Source organism: Podarcis melisellensis (genome assembly GCF_964234715.1).
Source record: "Podarcis melisellensis genome assembly, chromosome: 15".
Lineage (NCBI taxonomy): Eukaryota > Metazoa > Chordata > Lepidosauria > Squamata > Lacertidae > Podarcis > Podarcis melisellensis.
In genome coordinates, this window is record NC_138532.1 from 21,085,622 (window position 1) to 21,102,485 (window position 16,864).

Below are 16,864 nucleotides of genomic sequence, written 5' to 3' on the forward strand. Positions count from 1 at the left end.
GTAACTTTTGCAAATTTTCACCCATGGTTCTTTTTCATTTGAGCAGCAATCTGCAATCCAGTATAGGTTTAAACCACTAAGAACCGCATTGCAATAGTTAAGAGTACTTCAGAGCTAGCTGTACTGAAGGAACATGGGTGGCACTGTGGGTTAAACCACAGAGCCTGGGACTTGCCGATCAGAAGGTCGGTGGTTTGAATCCCTGTGACAGGGTGAGGTCCCATTGCTCGGTCCCTGCTCCTGCCAACCTAGCAGTTCGAAAGCACGTCAATGTGCAAGTAGATAAATAGGTACCGCTCCAGCGGGAAGGTAAACAGCATTTTTGTGTGCTGCTCTGGTTTGCCAGAAGCAGCTTAGTCATGCTGGCCACATGACCCGGAAGCTGTACGCTGGCTCCCTTGGCCAATAAAGTGAGATGAGCACTGCAACCCCAGAGTGGGCCACGACTGGACCTAACGGTCAGGGGTCCCTTTACCCCTTTACCTTTACCTAGCTGTACTGAATGTATGAACTGCTTCCTGAAAATGTTGTGGAGCAACTTACAAGAGTAACACACAGGAATAAAAATACAGTGGTACCTTGGTTGTCAAATTTAATCCATTCCGGGAGTCTGTTCGACTCCTGGAACCATTCGAAAAGCAAGGTGCGCCTTCTGATTGGCTGCAAGAACTTCCTGCACTCAAACAGACGTTACGGAAGCCACGTTGGTCATTCAGCTTCCAAAAAACATTCGCAAACCAGAACACTTACTTCTGGGTTTGTGGCATTCGCTAGCCGATTTGTTCGAGAGCCGGAAATGACTGGCAGAATCCGAGACCAGGGAGAAGAGTCGGTAGAAGAAGATTGGAAGAAATTTAAAGATTATTTACAGAAATATTGTAAAATTAAGGAATGTTAGAAGGATGCTGGAATGAAGTTATGTGGTTTTAGCAGTAATCTTGTAAAGGATTAAGTAAAAACGGATTATTAAATAGGTGAGAATGTAAAGTCATAATACATTAAGATAAATTATTAAGATAAAAGTAAAGATGGAAAGGATTTGCTGAAATAACTAATTGAACTAGAATACAAAAAAGGGAGGTGTGAGGAGGTCAAGGAAACAAGTAAATGAAAGACAAGATATGGAAAGATTGACTTGTTTTTAACTGTTTTTATTTTTCTGTACTTTGTATTTTCTGTTTTCTTTTTTTCCCCTTTCTTTATTATTGTAATTTTTTGAAACTTCAATAAACATTTTTTTTAAAAAAAGATTTGTTTGGGAGCCAAGCCGTTCGACAACCAAGGTACCACTGTACATAAAAGTATTGAAAACATAGAGGGAATATGTCCAATCAATGGTGTTTCTCACATGTCCAGGTACCATAACACTTTAAATGGATGGTGTGAATGTAGCCCTACTCACTCAAGCAAGAATTGGGGTGATCAGGAAAACGGGAGCCTCCTTTTAGCCTCTCTCCTGTCAGATCCAATGGCTGGCCTGGTCAGTCCAGAGCCACTGACAATGCAGGTGCACAACTTGCAGTTCAATGGCTCACCACACAAGGCAGCCACACACAAACCTGAAAGCTCCCAGCCTGAGCTCCAGAAACTCCTACATTGCCACAGCCTCAAAGGCTGCTGTGAGTTGGCCTGCAGTGGCCCTGCTTTGCTGAGAAGTTGAAAGCATTCTGCCCTGTGCCTTGGCTGCAAAGCGGCCCCCCTGCCGGAGTGCAATGCTTGCAAGCTGCAGCTAGGAGGAACCATTCAGAGTCGTTTCACCCACTGCATGCAAGTAAACCCAGAGTTAGCACCACTGATTTTTTCCCCCAGCAGTATGTGCTGGTTCACAGTACCGGCACCTCACACGTACTGCAAAATCAGAGCCTGGCACCTCCTTCTCAAAGCCCAGGAAGCTTCTGGCAGGGTCTGAGAACCCTCATGCCTCCTTCCCAAAGCCTGGGAAGCTGAACACAGAGCAACAGAATGCATATGCAGAAAAGAGGCAGGGAGGGTGATTTGGATGCCGCCAGGTATGGCGAACCCTTTGCCCCTGTCTCTGTCCCAGACTCCATTCATCTTGAAAAGGCATGAGATACTCCTCCCAGACTCAAAGGCAGCTTCAAAAGGTACAGGAGGACATCATGGTGCCCACTGTGGGGAGATCAGCCAGAGAAGCACAGGGCTGGGATCAGCCTGGACAGAATGTCTTCAGGACACTTTGTTGCCTGCCTAGCCTCTGGGCCAAGTGGCACCTTCCTTGGCTGGATTGTTCCAACAGCCAGGAAGGAGGATATTGCTCCTCTTGTGAAATCTCTCCACAGTGATAACCCTGCTGAGCGCACAGCAGGGAAAGATTTGCGTAGTTGGAAAAATACAACCAAAGCGGACCTAAGCGAGAAGTGAAAACATGAAAGTGCGTGACCAAATTGAACCACCTCCACACAAGTCATGATGAGCTCTAAAAATAAAGATACAAAAAACCCTCACCCCCAATAGCAATAACAGCAAAATTAACATTTCTGAAATGAAATCTTCACCCCAATGAAAAGACTCCTAAGCAACACCCATGGAGTCTGGACTGTGGGGCCAGAGGGTGAGTACCAGCACCCTTTTTTCACTAGAAAAAAACCCATTAGTTATCCCCAAAGCAGACTCCACAGAGTTGCTGCAAGTCAAAGGGAGATGTGTGTGTGTGTGTGTTAGCCCTTCCCTCTCCAGCTGTGACCTCCCCCAATCATCTTTGCAGAACAATTAGGCCTTTATAAAGATCCCTTTGTCAACAAATAGAAGCCTTAAGAAAATCTAATTGCTGCAGGTGGAGCTGGGCCAAGGTGCAGAGGCTGCAGGATGGATGGATGGATGGATGGATGGATGGATAGGCCTTATGGGGTCCCTGCAGCCCGGAGACCAGAGGCTCCCCATCCCTAATGCAATGTTTTATTAGTTATATGCTGCATTTTTGCTTAAGTCATATTTCTTTCCATGCTATACTCTATATCTATCTATCTATCATCTATCTATCTATCATCTATCTATCATCTATCTATCTATCTATCTATCTATCTATCTATCTATCTATCTATCATCTATCTATCATCTATCTATCTATCTATCATCTATCTATCTATCTATCATCTATCTATCATCTATCATCTATCTATCTATCTATCTATCTATCTATCTATCTATCTATCATCTATCTATCATCTATCTATCTATCTATCTATCTATCTATCTATCTATCTATCATCTATCTATCATCTATCTATCTATCATCTATCTATCTATCTATCTATCTATCATCTATCTATCTATCATCTATATATCTATCTATATCTATCTATCGTCTATCTATATCTATCGTCTATCATCTATCTATCATCTATCATCTATCTATCTATCATCTATCTATCATCTATCATCTATCTATCTTTTATCATCTATCCACCTATCCACCTATCATCTAAACGCTTTTTAAAATAAAAATGATGACTTAACTGGAGACTCCATGAACCAAACCTGAAATCTTCTGCTGACAAAGCATATTTTTGCCTTCTCCTTCAATTAGGCAAACTGGTAGGATCAATTTAGAAAGTTAGGGCCATGTCTGAAATAGTTGGGCATGGGACACAGTTTTAATCCAACAGTCTCCCTCCTCACTACCCCCCTTCTCCTTTGAATCTGGGTCCACTTTTCTTGCCCTGATCAAAAGGCATAACATTGTTTGTTCGCAGATCAAAAGATTCCTCTAAAGCCCGCTAGCAAAATCTACAGGAAATATCTCTAAAACTGCACAGCCCGGTAAGAGACGACATGAGAGATGACAGGGGTTAATTCTAAAACTTGCCAAAAAGAGATTTAGCATAGGCTTGGAAAGGCTCAGATGTGGTGCTGACTCGGATTCCAGCTCTGATGGTCATGGGGTGGAAGGAAGAGAATGGTAAAAAGACACACAGAGTAGGAGCAATTGTTCAAGCCGTCTCCAAACCCAAAAACCACCACCACCCTGCTGCTAGAAAGTGCCAAGTCTGAAAGCGATTTTGATATTAAAAACTCTCTCTTTTCATTGAGGTTTCATAGCTCAGACAATCAAGATGTTGAGAAAGAATGGCAAGGGTCATACCGCAAATGGTTCTGTTGAATCCTTTGTCTTCAGATAGGCTATTATTTTCTTTCTTTCTTTCTTTCTTTCTTTCTTTCTTTCTTTCTTTCTTTCTTTCTTTCTTTCTTTCTTTCTTTCTTTCTCCAAAGTATATCTAAGAACTGTGAGAGGTGCTGTACTTGGCTTTCTCTCTAGATTACTGCAGGCCTTTTATGTGCCCGAGTGTAGTGCCATTCATGAGTCTCAGTGATACATAAATAACTTGGGGGATTCGCTGCCACAAGATGAGGAAAGGCTACAGCATTTGGCACTTTTCGGTGCCAAGAAATGGCAAGCAAGAGGGGACACAATAGGGGTGTATAAAATTATGTGTGCTGTGGGAAACATGGGTAAAGAAAAGCTTGTCTCATAGCATCAGGCCTCAGTGATATCCTGTGAGATTGAGGACTGACAGAAGAAAGGACTTCTTAACACTATGGAACACACTCCGACTTAGCTACATTAGTAAAAAAAACCCAACCAATGTTTTGAATGTGTAATAAACATGCAACACCAGAAAGCATCACAGAGCAAAAATAATTTCTAAGCGATTTTTACATAGTGTTCCCCTCCTTTTGTTATGATTTATTTTCTGACGTATTTATAAGCATTTTTTCTCTGTACAGTGGTAGCCCAGGTTACATATGCTTCAGGTTACATACGCTTCAGGTTACAGACTCCGCTAACCCAGAAATAGTGCTTCAGGTTAAGAACTTTGCTTCAGGATGAGAAGAGAAATTCTGCTCTGGCAGCGCAGCGGCAGCAGGAGGCCCCATTAGCTAAAGTGGTGCTTCAGGTTAAGAAAAGTTTCAGGTTAAGTACGGACCTCCGGAACGAATTAAGTACTTAACCCGAGGTACCACTGTATATAGATCCACCCCCACAAGAGGGAGTAATGGCCACCAGCTTAGACATCTTTCAAAGCAGATTAGACAAATTCACAGAGGCTAAAGCTATCAGTGTCTACTAGCCAAAATGGTTATGCGATTCCATACTCTCCAACATTTCTCCAGTGAAAATAGACACATCCCCTCTGACATTTCTCCCATGAAAATAGGGATGTCCTAAGGCAGGTGGATCCAAAGTCCGGCCTGGGCGTGTAGCCCCCGGGCTGGTTTCAAATGCAATTTTGAAAAAACAATCTTTTGCGGTCCCTGAGTGCCTGCCCACCAAAGCCATTTCCTTTTTGTGGTCTCGTCACAAGCTCTCCCCTCTGTGCGGGGGCATGCTAGCCCCCATGCCATTAGCAAGTCCCCGGATGTGTCACTCCTTGGGTCAACCAATCTGGTCGACCGGGGGGGGGGGCTAGCTAAATAAATAAATACATACATACTACAGTACACGATTGGGACGTTGCTGCTGCAGTGATGGCGGTGGCAGAGGGGCTGTTGGATGAGACTGTGCAAGGGTTGGACTGTAAAGCCTGAACCTTCTAGGTCCCTGGTGTCACTATTCAGAGTACAGACTCAAGGACTAGTTATGGAAATAAAGGGGGGCCACTTATTTGAAATCAGTTTTGTCACCTCTCCCCCCCCCCCAAAAACCAACAACGCCGAGACAATAAGCCCAGCCACCTTTTATTCACAGTCACATAAGCACTACACTACACAGTCGCATAAGCACTACACTACACATAAGCATAGCTATAAACCTGTACGTTCAACCACTGAAATATACATTTTTAATATGTAGCAATGGATATTTATGTTACTGCTTTATGAATGAACATGGTGTTTTATGAATGGACTCTGTATTTTGTGAATTACCTAAGAGCCACCAATAGGGAGCTCTAGAATCTGACAGCTAACCAATTGGGTACTACCAAACAGTAACCCCCTATTGCTGAAAGCAGGTAACCAGCATGGAATGCTTCGGCTCAGCCTTTGCACTGTTGACTGAACACTTCCTGCTGTGCAGATAATGGAGAAAGCTCATAAATTGTATCCCTTCTGGCACCCTGGCCAACTGTGTTAAGCTGGTGTAAACCCTGGTGCACCAGAAGCCCAGAATAGCAGCAAATAAAATCCGCTCATATGTCAGCGACTGATAAGACTTGTCAACCAGTTCTTCCAAAGCCTTCCTAAATTATAAAGCTCCAAAATGCATGTCAAAAGAGAGCAGGTCTGGGAAGAGCAAGGCATACAATGGGCACCACCAGTGAAAAGGCCCTGCTCCGTGTAGCTCCTGCCTTGTCATTTGATAGGGTGCCCACTTGCCCTCCTTCTTGACATAGAATGCTCTCTGCTGGAGTCTCCAGGTCCAGTACAAAGACCATAAGAAGGTCTCCGTCCTCCTCAGACATGTTCACTTCATCAAATCTGGCCCTCTTTGAAATAAGTTCGGACACCACTGTCCTAAGGAAAAGCGGGACATTCCGGGATCACATCAGGACACACCTGGAACAACTTCTGAAAAACAACTTCCTGGGACACTATACCTTCCCTGTTGTACACAGCATACCATGAAATACCAGTTGCTGGGAATTACAGGCGGGGAGAATGCTATAGCATCCAGGTGCTGCTTGTGGGCTTCCCACATGAGAACAGAGCGAATGCTGGAACACATGGGCCTTTGACCCGATCCACCAGGACTGTTCTTATGTTCTCATGTGGGTGCAGCCACTAATCTAGGTGGCTTTGAAGAAGTATCAGACAAATTTGTAGAGTCCCACAATGGCTGTTGCATTTCTCAGTAGCTACTAGCCACAATCACTCATGGAACCCACATGTATAGATATCTGAATATGTTGTTTCAGCTTTGTGATGTTTCTTCTTCTTCTTCAGGGCTTTCTCTATCCCTGGGCATCTGCCCTCTTGTCATTTGAAACACATACGCCCCTCTTGGGGACCTTTCATTCATAGAGCTAGCGGCATGAGCGAAAAAATGTTCTAATTGCATATTGATCGAGGTTTGTTTAGCGGCAAGTCTTGTGTTTGAAAACTGGGCTAATTTTTTCTCCTGCTGAGATCTCAGGGAAATGTAAGCCAACCAGAAATGCACGCTGCACATCCTTTTGTCTCTTCACAGGTTCTCTGTGAAATCGCCTAGAGGTCAATTCCAGGAGTGGGGAACCTCAGGCTTGGGGGCCAAATGCAGCTCTGAAAGCCTCTCTAGCTGCCCCTCATGACTTCCCCAGGCCACACCCTTCTCTGGCCACACACCCCTCTCCCCAGACCACATCCCTTATCACCTCAGCTAGTTTTGAAAATTTCATTAAATTAGGGCCACATGAAATTTAGCCACTGGTCGCATACAGTCCATGGACCACAGATTGCTCCCCCAAGGGCTAGGGCCTTCTAGAGGCATACCTCTCAACTGTCCTGGTAAAACTGGAACATCCCCTTTTCTCACATGTGAGCTCAGCAGCCATTTTGGGTGTTGAAATCTCACCCCCCCCAAAAAAGGCATATTTTGGGGGGACGACTGTGGCGTTTGCCTCCTAGGTGGGTCATAAGGAAAGGGTTAAAATGAGTGTGATGTGATTGGCCAGTGGAAACTGATAGGAGGAGTTATGGTTAGAGGGGGAGTTGTGTGAAAGTCAGTTGAGAGTTGGGAGTTGAAGAAGGAAGAGGGAGGATATAAGTCTGTGGGTTGGTCGTGTTGTGTGGTGAGTGAGTGAGAGGAATTGTTAGGTGGAGTCAGATAGTTAGTTGGGATAATCAGTTTGAAGTTGTTAGGAACGAATAGGACAGTTAAGAAACTGCCAAGAAAAAATAACTGAAACCATAAGCTTGTTCATGCCTATAAAATAAACTTGATTATTTGTTAATGTTACCAACTGACTGGACTCCGTGTGTACCTGTGAGAAACGGGTTGGTGGCAGCGAAGAAAGCAATTACAGTGGTGGCACAGGGTCAATAGACCGTCAAACGTCCAGGAGCCCTGTGTGTTCGCCACAAAGACAATCTCACACTGCACCCCAAAATGTGTGTTTCTGGGCACCATGCTCTTATGTAAGAGCACAGCCGCCCTCCCCAAGTTGCATCTTTCGGGGTCACAATCTCACATGGGTCACATGACTCCTGGAGATGCATGGCCCAGTTTTTCATCTTGATGTGTTGCAAAGTATGTGGAGGCATATCTGATACTGGGATGCACAACCAAGGAGAGAGCTATTGCTTGAGAACAGAAGGTTGGACTAGATTGGCCTTGGACCTGATTCCATCTCCCTTCCTTCCTTTCCCCTCTGTCCTTTCCCTAATCCCTATCCCTCTGCTTCTTCCCCTTTCCCATTTTCTCCTCTTCGCTGACTTCAAAATTCCTGTCACCCCCCCCCCCAAGTCCTTTCCCCCATTCCAACGCATCTGCTGCTGCTTCTCCCCTAGCCTTGATTAATCGGCGGATGTTTTTGCATAAACTACTTTTGGCCACAGCTCAGAGCAATGCCAGGAGATGTTTGATCACCGCTGGTGCCACCGGCAAGAGGAGTCAGTACTGGGCCACAGTGATTCATGGGCATTAGTGGAGCATGTAATTAAATGGGAACTGTCTCCCTTCCCTGCACTATTGATGGAGGAAGCCGCGGCTTTCACAACTCAACCCCTCCTTGATGTTTTCCATGCGGCGTGTCAGCACCAGACAAGGCCTGTCAAACATCACCTTGAAGCAAAGACGTGTGCAACGCGCTCATCAATCCAAACATCTAACACTTCAGGAAGCAGGCTTTCTCTCTCTTGTCCTCCCTCATGCTCACACATTAACTCCTTGCAGGAGGTCAGCTAGGAGGCCGGCGCCACAACAGAGTGTCAAGGGCGGGTTTGCACATTCTTGAACATCACTTGATTTCTTGCCACTCAATCATTCCACATGTCAGCCTGATTCGCACATGCAAGGGCATGATCTGCATTCTCTAAACTGAGTTATGCTCAAGATTGATCCATAAATACATGTTTCGATCTCCTGCAAGTGTGTATGGACCACTGGAGAAATAACAGCCCAGGAAGAGTTTTCCTCTTTGCCTTAGTTTTGGTGGGGAAAGTTCACACATTCCTTCACTAGTCTATCTACTGTCATGGCTGTTGAGCAATCAAGCACATGTGTGAATCGGGCTGATATGATTGCTAGTGATTAGGGATGTAAGAGACTCGTTTTCCATTTTGCCCTGTATTCGTTTGTATGCAGCGCTGCTTCCATTCCATTGCAGTTTGTCTTCCAGCAAAACCTGCATCGTTCTTCTTGCCCCAAACTATGCTATTCATCTTGCTGTTGGCGGTGGCGAAGTGTGATGGGACGATGAGCTGCTTGTGCGTAAAATGCAAGTCCCTCAGAGTTTGATCAGGCTTTCAAACCTCTGCCTGTGACGGAGCCCCTCCAGCATGGCTGCGTCAATCACTAGTAGAATCCGAAAGTGGCTGCTTTCGGAAACGTTTCCAACATAAAAGCTCCTTAACGGAAACACGTCGTCTGGCCTCTCGGCGTGACAGTTTCCGTCGAGGTGTGGGTGTCCCTATAGGAGGTCCTGAGACCTCCCCACTGGTTTCGCTTGAAGCGTCTCTGAGCCATCCCTCCGACTCACTTTCCCTTGGAGTTCTTGCTCGCCCTCTACTGGTTCCCTCTTCCGCTGCTACTGCTCTCTCACCCTCAGTGAGCCTTTGCGCCTCCGGCGCTTTAGATGTCAGTTCCCTGACATCCACCTCCCCTCCAGGGCCCCCTTCACCCCCTCCCGTCTCCTCTCCTACTGGCGGTGAGGAGGTAAAACCCTTGAAAGAACCTCCCTCATCTTCCGACGTCGCGAACACTTCCTTCCACTTGTTGCTGTTCCTACTCTCTAGGTACTCTTCGTCATCAGAGTCCACTCCCTCTTCCAACTCCGACTCCGCGAACCCTTCCATTTCCTCTTCCTCATCGGTGGTGCCGAAATACTCCCTCCTAAACCTTGCTATCGGCTGAGGTTTCCTCGGGAACCTTTGATGGAACGTTTCTGTTAAAACCTCGTCATTGACTTCCTGCGCACTTACCCAGGTGTTTTCTGACTCCGGTTCCCCTTCCCACGCCACTAAATACTCCACCTGATTTCCCTTCCACCTGGAATCGAGGATTTCCGCTACATGGTTGCGGCGTTCCCTCTCTTCCAAGGCTGGTCCCCTGACGTGCTCCCCTTCACCTCCTCCCCTGTATGGTGACAGTAACGACCTGTGGAACACTGGGTGCAATTTCATGTGATTGGGTAATCGGAGTTTGAAAGCTACCGGGTTGACCTGCTGAATCACCTCAAAGGGTCCCAATCTTCTGGGCCTCAGTTTCTTACAACCCCCTTTGAACGGCAACCCTTGGGTTGACAACCACACTTGATCCCCCACCCTTATGGTTTCACCTTCCCTTCTGTTCTTGTCTGCCTGCTTCTTATATTGTGCCTTAGCCCTTTCTAAGTTGAGCTGGAGCTGCTGATGGATGGCTTCCATCTCTTCTACAAAATGTTCAGCCGCTGGGACGCTCCATCTCTCCCCTCCTTCCCCTGGAAATGCCCTGGGGTGACACCCGTAATTAGCCAAAAAGGGACTCATCCCTGTGGACACATTCTCCGCATTATTGTAGGCAAATTCTGCCAACGCCAACTTTTCGACCCAATCGTTCTCTCTGTCATTGACATAACACCTAAGATATTGTTGAAGAATGCCATTTGCCCTTTCCGCCTGCCCGTTGGTTTCAGGGTGCCGGGCAGTTGAAAAATTGACTTCCACGTGTAACAAGCTCATGAGCTTCCTCCAGAACCTGGAAGTAAATTGTTTGCCTCGATCTGAGATCACCCTCGAGGGAGCCCCGTGCAACCTAAAGATATGTTCCACAAACAACTTCGCCGTTTCTTCCGCTGTGACTGCATGTGAGCATGCTACAAAGTGGCACATCTTAGTTAACAGGTCTACTACTACCATGATGGCTGTTTTCCCCTTGGACCTTGGCAGATCCGTCATAAAATCTATTGATATCGCTTCCCAAGGCCGTTCTGGTGTGGGTAAAGGTTCTAATAACCCTGCCGGCGCCCTTCTTTCCCCTTTGGCTCGCTGACATTGGTCACACCCTCTTACATACTCCCTTACATCTTCCCTCACCTTAGGCCACCAAAATTCCCTGGTAACCAACCACATGGTCTTGTGTTGCCCAAAATGTCCCGCCGTGGGGCTATCATGCAACTGCTTGAGTACTCTCCCCCTCAATTCACCTTCGGGTATATACAGTGCCCCTTTGTAATACAATGCCCCATTTCTTTCCTCAAAACCTCCGGGGCTCTCGCCCTCCCCCCTGAGACCTCTGAGCTTATCCTGGGCATATTCATCATTTTCCGTTTCCTCCACCAGTTCTCGTTGCCCCACCATCGCCGCCCCACACACCCAGCGGTCCTCCGGGATGACATGTCTCTCTTCGATCACCCCCTCCCCTTCCCAATATTCTGGTTTGCGTGAGAGCGCGTCCGCCCTGACGTTTTCTGGGCCTGGCACATAACAAATCTCAAAGTTAAATTTGGAGAATTCCTGTGCCCATCTCACTTGTCGTTGGTTGAGCACTCGAGCTGTTCTCCAATACTCTAAATTTTTGTGGTCGGTGCACACTTGCACCTTGTGTTGTGCCCCAATTAATAAATGTCTCCACCTCCGGAATGCTTCGTGAATGGCAAGTAGTTCCCTGTCATACACCGTGTAATTCCTCTCGGACTTATTCAGCTTCCGCGAGAAGAAGGCACACGGTCTCCACTCCGACGCACTCCTCCCCGGTTGAAGAAGGACCGCCCCTACCGCCCGGTCGGATGCATCTGTTTCCACTCTCATGGGTTTTCGTAAATCCACATGCAGAAGTTGTTCTTCCGAGGCGAAAGCCCTTTTCAGTTCTTCAAAGGCTCGATCCGCCTCTGCCGTCCAAACAAATTTCTTCTTGCTGCTGAGACAGTCGGTGATGGGCGCCGTCAAGTGGGCAAAGTTCTTGATGAACTTCCGATAAAAGTTCCCAAATCCCAAGAATCTTTGCACGTCCTTCTTGGTCTTCGGTGTCTTCCATTCCAGTACCGCTTGGACCTTGCCTGGATCCATGGCCAATCCCTTGTCTGACAAGCGGTACCCCAGGAATTCCACCTCGGTATGAAACTGGCACTTCTCCAGTTTCACCCACAGCTGGTTGGCTTGCAGCCTGCCCAACACTTCTCGAACGTCCCTCACATGCTGTTCCTCATTTTCCGAATACACCAACACGTCGTCTAAAAAGGCCACACAATTCTTGTAGAGCAAAGGTCCCAGAACGTGGTTTATAAAAGCTTGAAAACACGCGGAGCCCCCTTGTAGACCGAAGGGCATAACGAGGTATTCAAAGGCTCCCAACGGGGTAAACATGGTGGTCTTCCATTCATCTCCCTTCCTTATGCGTATCAGATTGTACGCCCCCCGCAGGTCCAGTTTTGTAAAAATCTTTCCCTTCCTTACTCTGGTCAAAATGTCATCAATTCGGGGCATAGGGAAAGCCAGGGGCTCCGACACTGCATTGAGGGCCCTGAAGTCACACACCAGTCTCGGTTTGTCTGTGTTCTTTTTGTCCACAAAAAACACTGGGCTGCCCCCCACCGCTCGGGACTCTCTGATGAAACCTCGCTTCAAGTTTTTGTCAATGAACTCCCTCAGCTCCTGCATCTCCCTGTCTGACATGGCGTACAGCTTGCCTACTGGGAGTTGGGCCCCTGGGAGTAGGTTGATTTGACAGTCAAAGGGTCTATGCGGTGGCAGTTTGTCTGCTTCCCTTTCGCTGAATACGTTGCTCAGATCTGCGTATTGCGGGGGCACCTTCCCTTTGTCCATCACTTCCATCCCCGCTAGGGTGACTCTGTCTCCTCCCGAAACCTTCCCCTCCTTGCAGTGTTCTAGGCAATGCGCTGACCCAAAGGAGACCACCCTCTGATGCCAGCCCACTAGCGGATCGTGTAGCGCCAGCCAGCTCATCCCCAAAATGATGGGCGCTCCTCCCAGGATGGCCACATTAAACGCTATCTGTTCGGTGTGCCTTGCCACTCTCATTATCATCGGGACAGTCTGTTGGCTAACTTCTCCCCCCAACAGCTCTCTGCCGTCAATCGTAGTCACCTGCAAGGGGTTACTTAAAGGGATAGTCTGTATCTGGTGCTCAGCTGCAAACTCCTTACTCATGAAATTACAGGAGCTGCCTGAATCCAAAAGCGCCTTGACCTTTAGTGGGTGTCCGTTTGGCAGTTCTAGTAACACCTCTATCACTAAAGCGGGTCTGGGGGGTTCTGGCATGGGCACTTTCATTGCTCTTTGGCCTGGCTGCTGTGCCCCAACGGTGGCAGCCAGGCGTTGGCTTTTACTTGCTCCTTGCCTTCCTCTTCCTTTCCCCCAACAGCTCCTGCCATCCCTTGCCATTCCTTTCTTTGTGGGCAAACTCTGGCAAAGTGCCCTGGCTGTTGGCAGAGATAACATCTCTTGGCGCTCTTTCCCTCCTTTTTCCGCCCTTCACTGGGATTTGAAACTGCGCGCGCCCGCGCTGTTCCAACTTCCATCGGCTCTGCCGGCGGGAAAGGTGGCTCTGGAATGTCTGGAATGCGGAACTCCCTCCAACGGTCTCCTTTCCCTTCCCGCTTTTCCATAGCCCTCGCCTCCTGGCGCGCTCCTATGGCCAGCGCAGATTTGGTTAACTGGTCCATAGACTCCGCCCTGGGCCCCCGGGAAAGCTCATCTTTGACGGTTGAAGAAAGCCCCTCTTCGAAAAGCATTTGGATGGGCTCCGCCGATAGGTCCCACCCCAATTTGTGAATCAACATGGTAAATTCAGTCCAGTACTCACGGACAGATCTGCTTCCTTGCTGGCAAGCCATTAACTGCCTTCGCACCACCCCCTGCTCAATATCGCTGGAAAACATCAGGTCCATGGCACGAAAAAACTTCCTCGTGTCCTTTAAGATCTCATTATTCGCTGCCATCAGGGGTCTAACCCAATCTTTCGCCCCGGATTCGAGATGGCCAATCACATACGCCACTCGCGATTCCTCATCGGGGAAGTCATCAAACTGCAAGTTTAGAGCGTATTGCATCTCTGTTCTAAAGGCATGATAGTTCCTGGGATCCCCCCCGAATTTCTGCACCAATCCTGGCACCTTTCTGGCGAGCGGGGTGGTTTTCTCCTTTCCCTTTTCTGCATCCTGAGCCCTCCTCTCCTCAAGCCTCGCCGTTTGCAGCGCCAACTGGATCTCCAACGCCCTGTACCTTTCTTCCAGGCTTGGACCTCCTCCAGCTGCTCCTGCTTCCCCGGTTCCGGCTGGATTGCTCATGATGCTTCTCCCTGCACAAGCTGGCTTTCGGAGACTTTCGGATTGCTGTGATGGGACGATGAGCTGCTTGTGCGTAAAATGCAAGTCCCTCAGAGTTTGATCAGGCTTTCAAACCTCTGCCTGTGACGGAGCCCCTCCAGCATGGCTGCGTCAATCACTAGTAGAATCCGAAAGTGGCTGCTTTCGGAAACGTTTCCAACATAAAAGCTCCTTAACGGAAACACGTCGTCTGGCCTCTCGGCGTGACAGTTTCCGTCGAGGTGTGGGTGTCCCTATAGGAGGTCCTGAGACCTCCCCACTGGTTTCGCTTGAAGCGTCTCTGAGCCATCCCTCCGACTCACTTTCCCTTGGAGTTCTTGCTCGCCCTCTACTGGTTCCCTCTTCCGCTGCTACTGCTCTCTCACCCTCAGTGAGCCTTTGCGCCTCCGGCGCTTTAGATGTCAGTTCCCTGACACGAAGTGATGTAACTTATGCAATCTACTTAATTAATCACATAAATTATATTGTCGTTATGTTATCCCACCAATTCATTTCAATGCAAAGGAAACACAATCAATAACGTATAGTTTGCAGACTGAAAGCAACAACAGCAATGAATATCGATCTTATTCTCTGGATAGATTTTTATTCTGGGCGCGGGGCAAATAAGTGTGCGCTGTCAGTTTCTACTCCTGTTTCCATTTTCACAGGAATTACCTGACATCCCTCCCATTTATGGGTGGGAACCAAGTTGATCATAACACAACCTGGCTGAATAATAATAATAATAATAATAAATTTTATTTATATCCCGCCCTCCCCAGCCGGAGCTGGGCTCAGGGCGGCTAACAATCAAATAATCCGACATTCTAAAAACATTCATTATAAAAATTAAGTAAATCAAATTAAAATCAAATTAATGGCAACCATCAAGCAAATTCTGTGTAGATTGCCGATTGCCAGAGGAGGGGGGGTCAGGCTGCGCCCTGACCGAAGGCCTGGTGGAACAGCTCTGTCTTGCAGGCCCTGCGGAAAGATGTCAGGTCCCGCAGGGCCCTAGCCTCTTGTGACAGAGCGTTCCACCAGATTGGAGCCGCGGCCGAGAAGGCCCTGGCTCTGGTTGAGGCCAGCCTAACCTCTCTGTGGCCTGGGATCTTTAGGATGTTTTTATTTGCAGACCGTAAATTTCTCTGTGGGACATACCAGGAGAGGCGGTCCTGTAGGTACGAGGGTCCTAGGCCGTATAGGGCTTTAAAGGTGAGAACCAGCACCTTAAACCTGATCCTGTACTCCACCGGGAGCCAGTGCAGCTGGTATAATACCGGATGGATATGATCTCGCAGCGAAGACCCCGTAAGGAGTCTCGCCGCGGCATTCTGCACCCTCTGGAGTTTCTGGGTCAGTCTCAAGGGCAGCCCCACGTAGAGCGAGTTACAATAATCCAGTCTGGAGGTGACCGTCGCGTGGATCACAGTGGCTAGGTCAGGGCGAGAGAGATAAGGAGCCAACTGCTTAGCTTAGCGGAGATGGAAAAATGCTGCCTTTGTTATAGCTGTAATCTGCGCCTCCATAGAGAGGGAGTTATCGAAGATTACACCCAAACTCTTAACGGACGATGTTGGCACTAATTGCACCCCCGCAAGAGATGGGAGTTGCCCCCTCAGTCCCATATCGCTCCGTCCCAGCCAGAGGACCTCTGTCTTAGAAGGATTTAACTTCAACCGGCTCCCACGTAACCATCCAGCCACAGCTTCCAGACATCTGGTCAGTGTATCTGGGGCCGAGTCAGGATGGCCGTCCATCAACAGATAGAGTTGGGTGTCATCGGCATACTGATGGCAACCCAGCCCAAAACTCCGGACAAGCTGGGCGAGGGGGCGCATAAAGATGTTAAAAAGCATCGGGGAGAGAATCGCACCCTGAGGCACTCCACACACCAAGGAGTGGCGCGATGACAATTCCCCCACAAGTGCCACCCTCTGTCCCCGACCAGAGAGAAACGAGTGCAGCCATTGAAGGACTGTGCCCTGGATTCCCACGTCGGCAAGGCGGTGGTCCAGGAGTTCATGATCGACCATGTCGAAGGCTGCTGACAGGTCCAGAAGAATCAGCAGCCCCGACCCGCCTCGATCCAGCTGCCTGCGGAGATCGTCTGTTAGGGCGACCAGAGCCGTCTCGGTCCCATGACCAGCACGGAAGCCGGACTGGAATGGATCGAGAGCCGATGTTTCATCCAGAAACCTACCAAGCTGTTCAGCAACCGCTCTCTCAATCACCTTACCCAGGAATGGGAGATTCGAAACCGGGCGGTAATTGGATAGATCTAAAGGGTCTAATGATGTTTTCTTTAAGAGCGGACGCACCACTGCCTCCTTCAGTTCCCCTGGGAATATCCCAGTGCCAAGGGACAAATTGATGATATCCCCCAGGGGGGCCCGCACCTCGTCTGGACACGCTCTAATCAGCCAAGACGGGCACGGGTCAAGGGGACAGGTGGTGGGCTT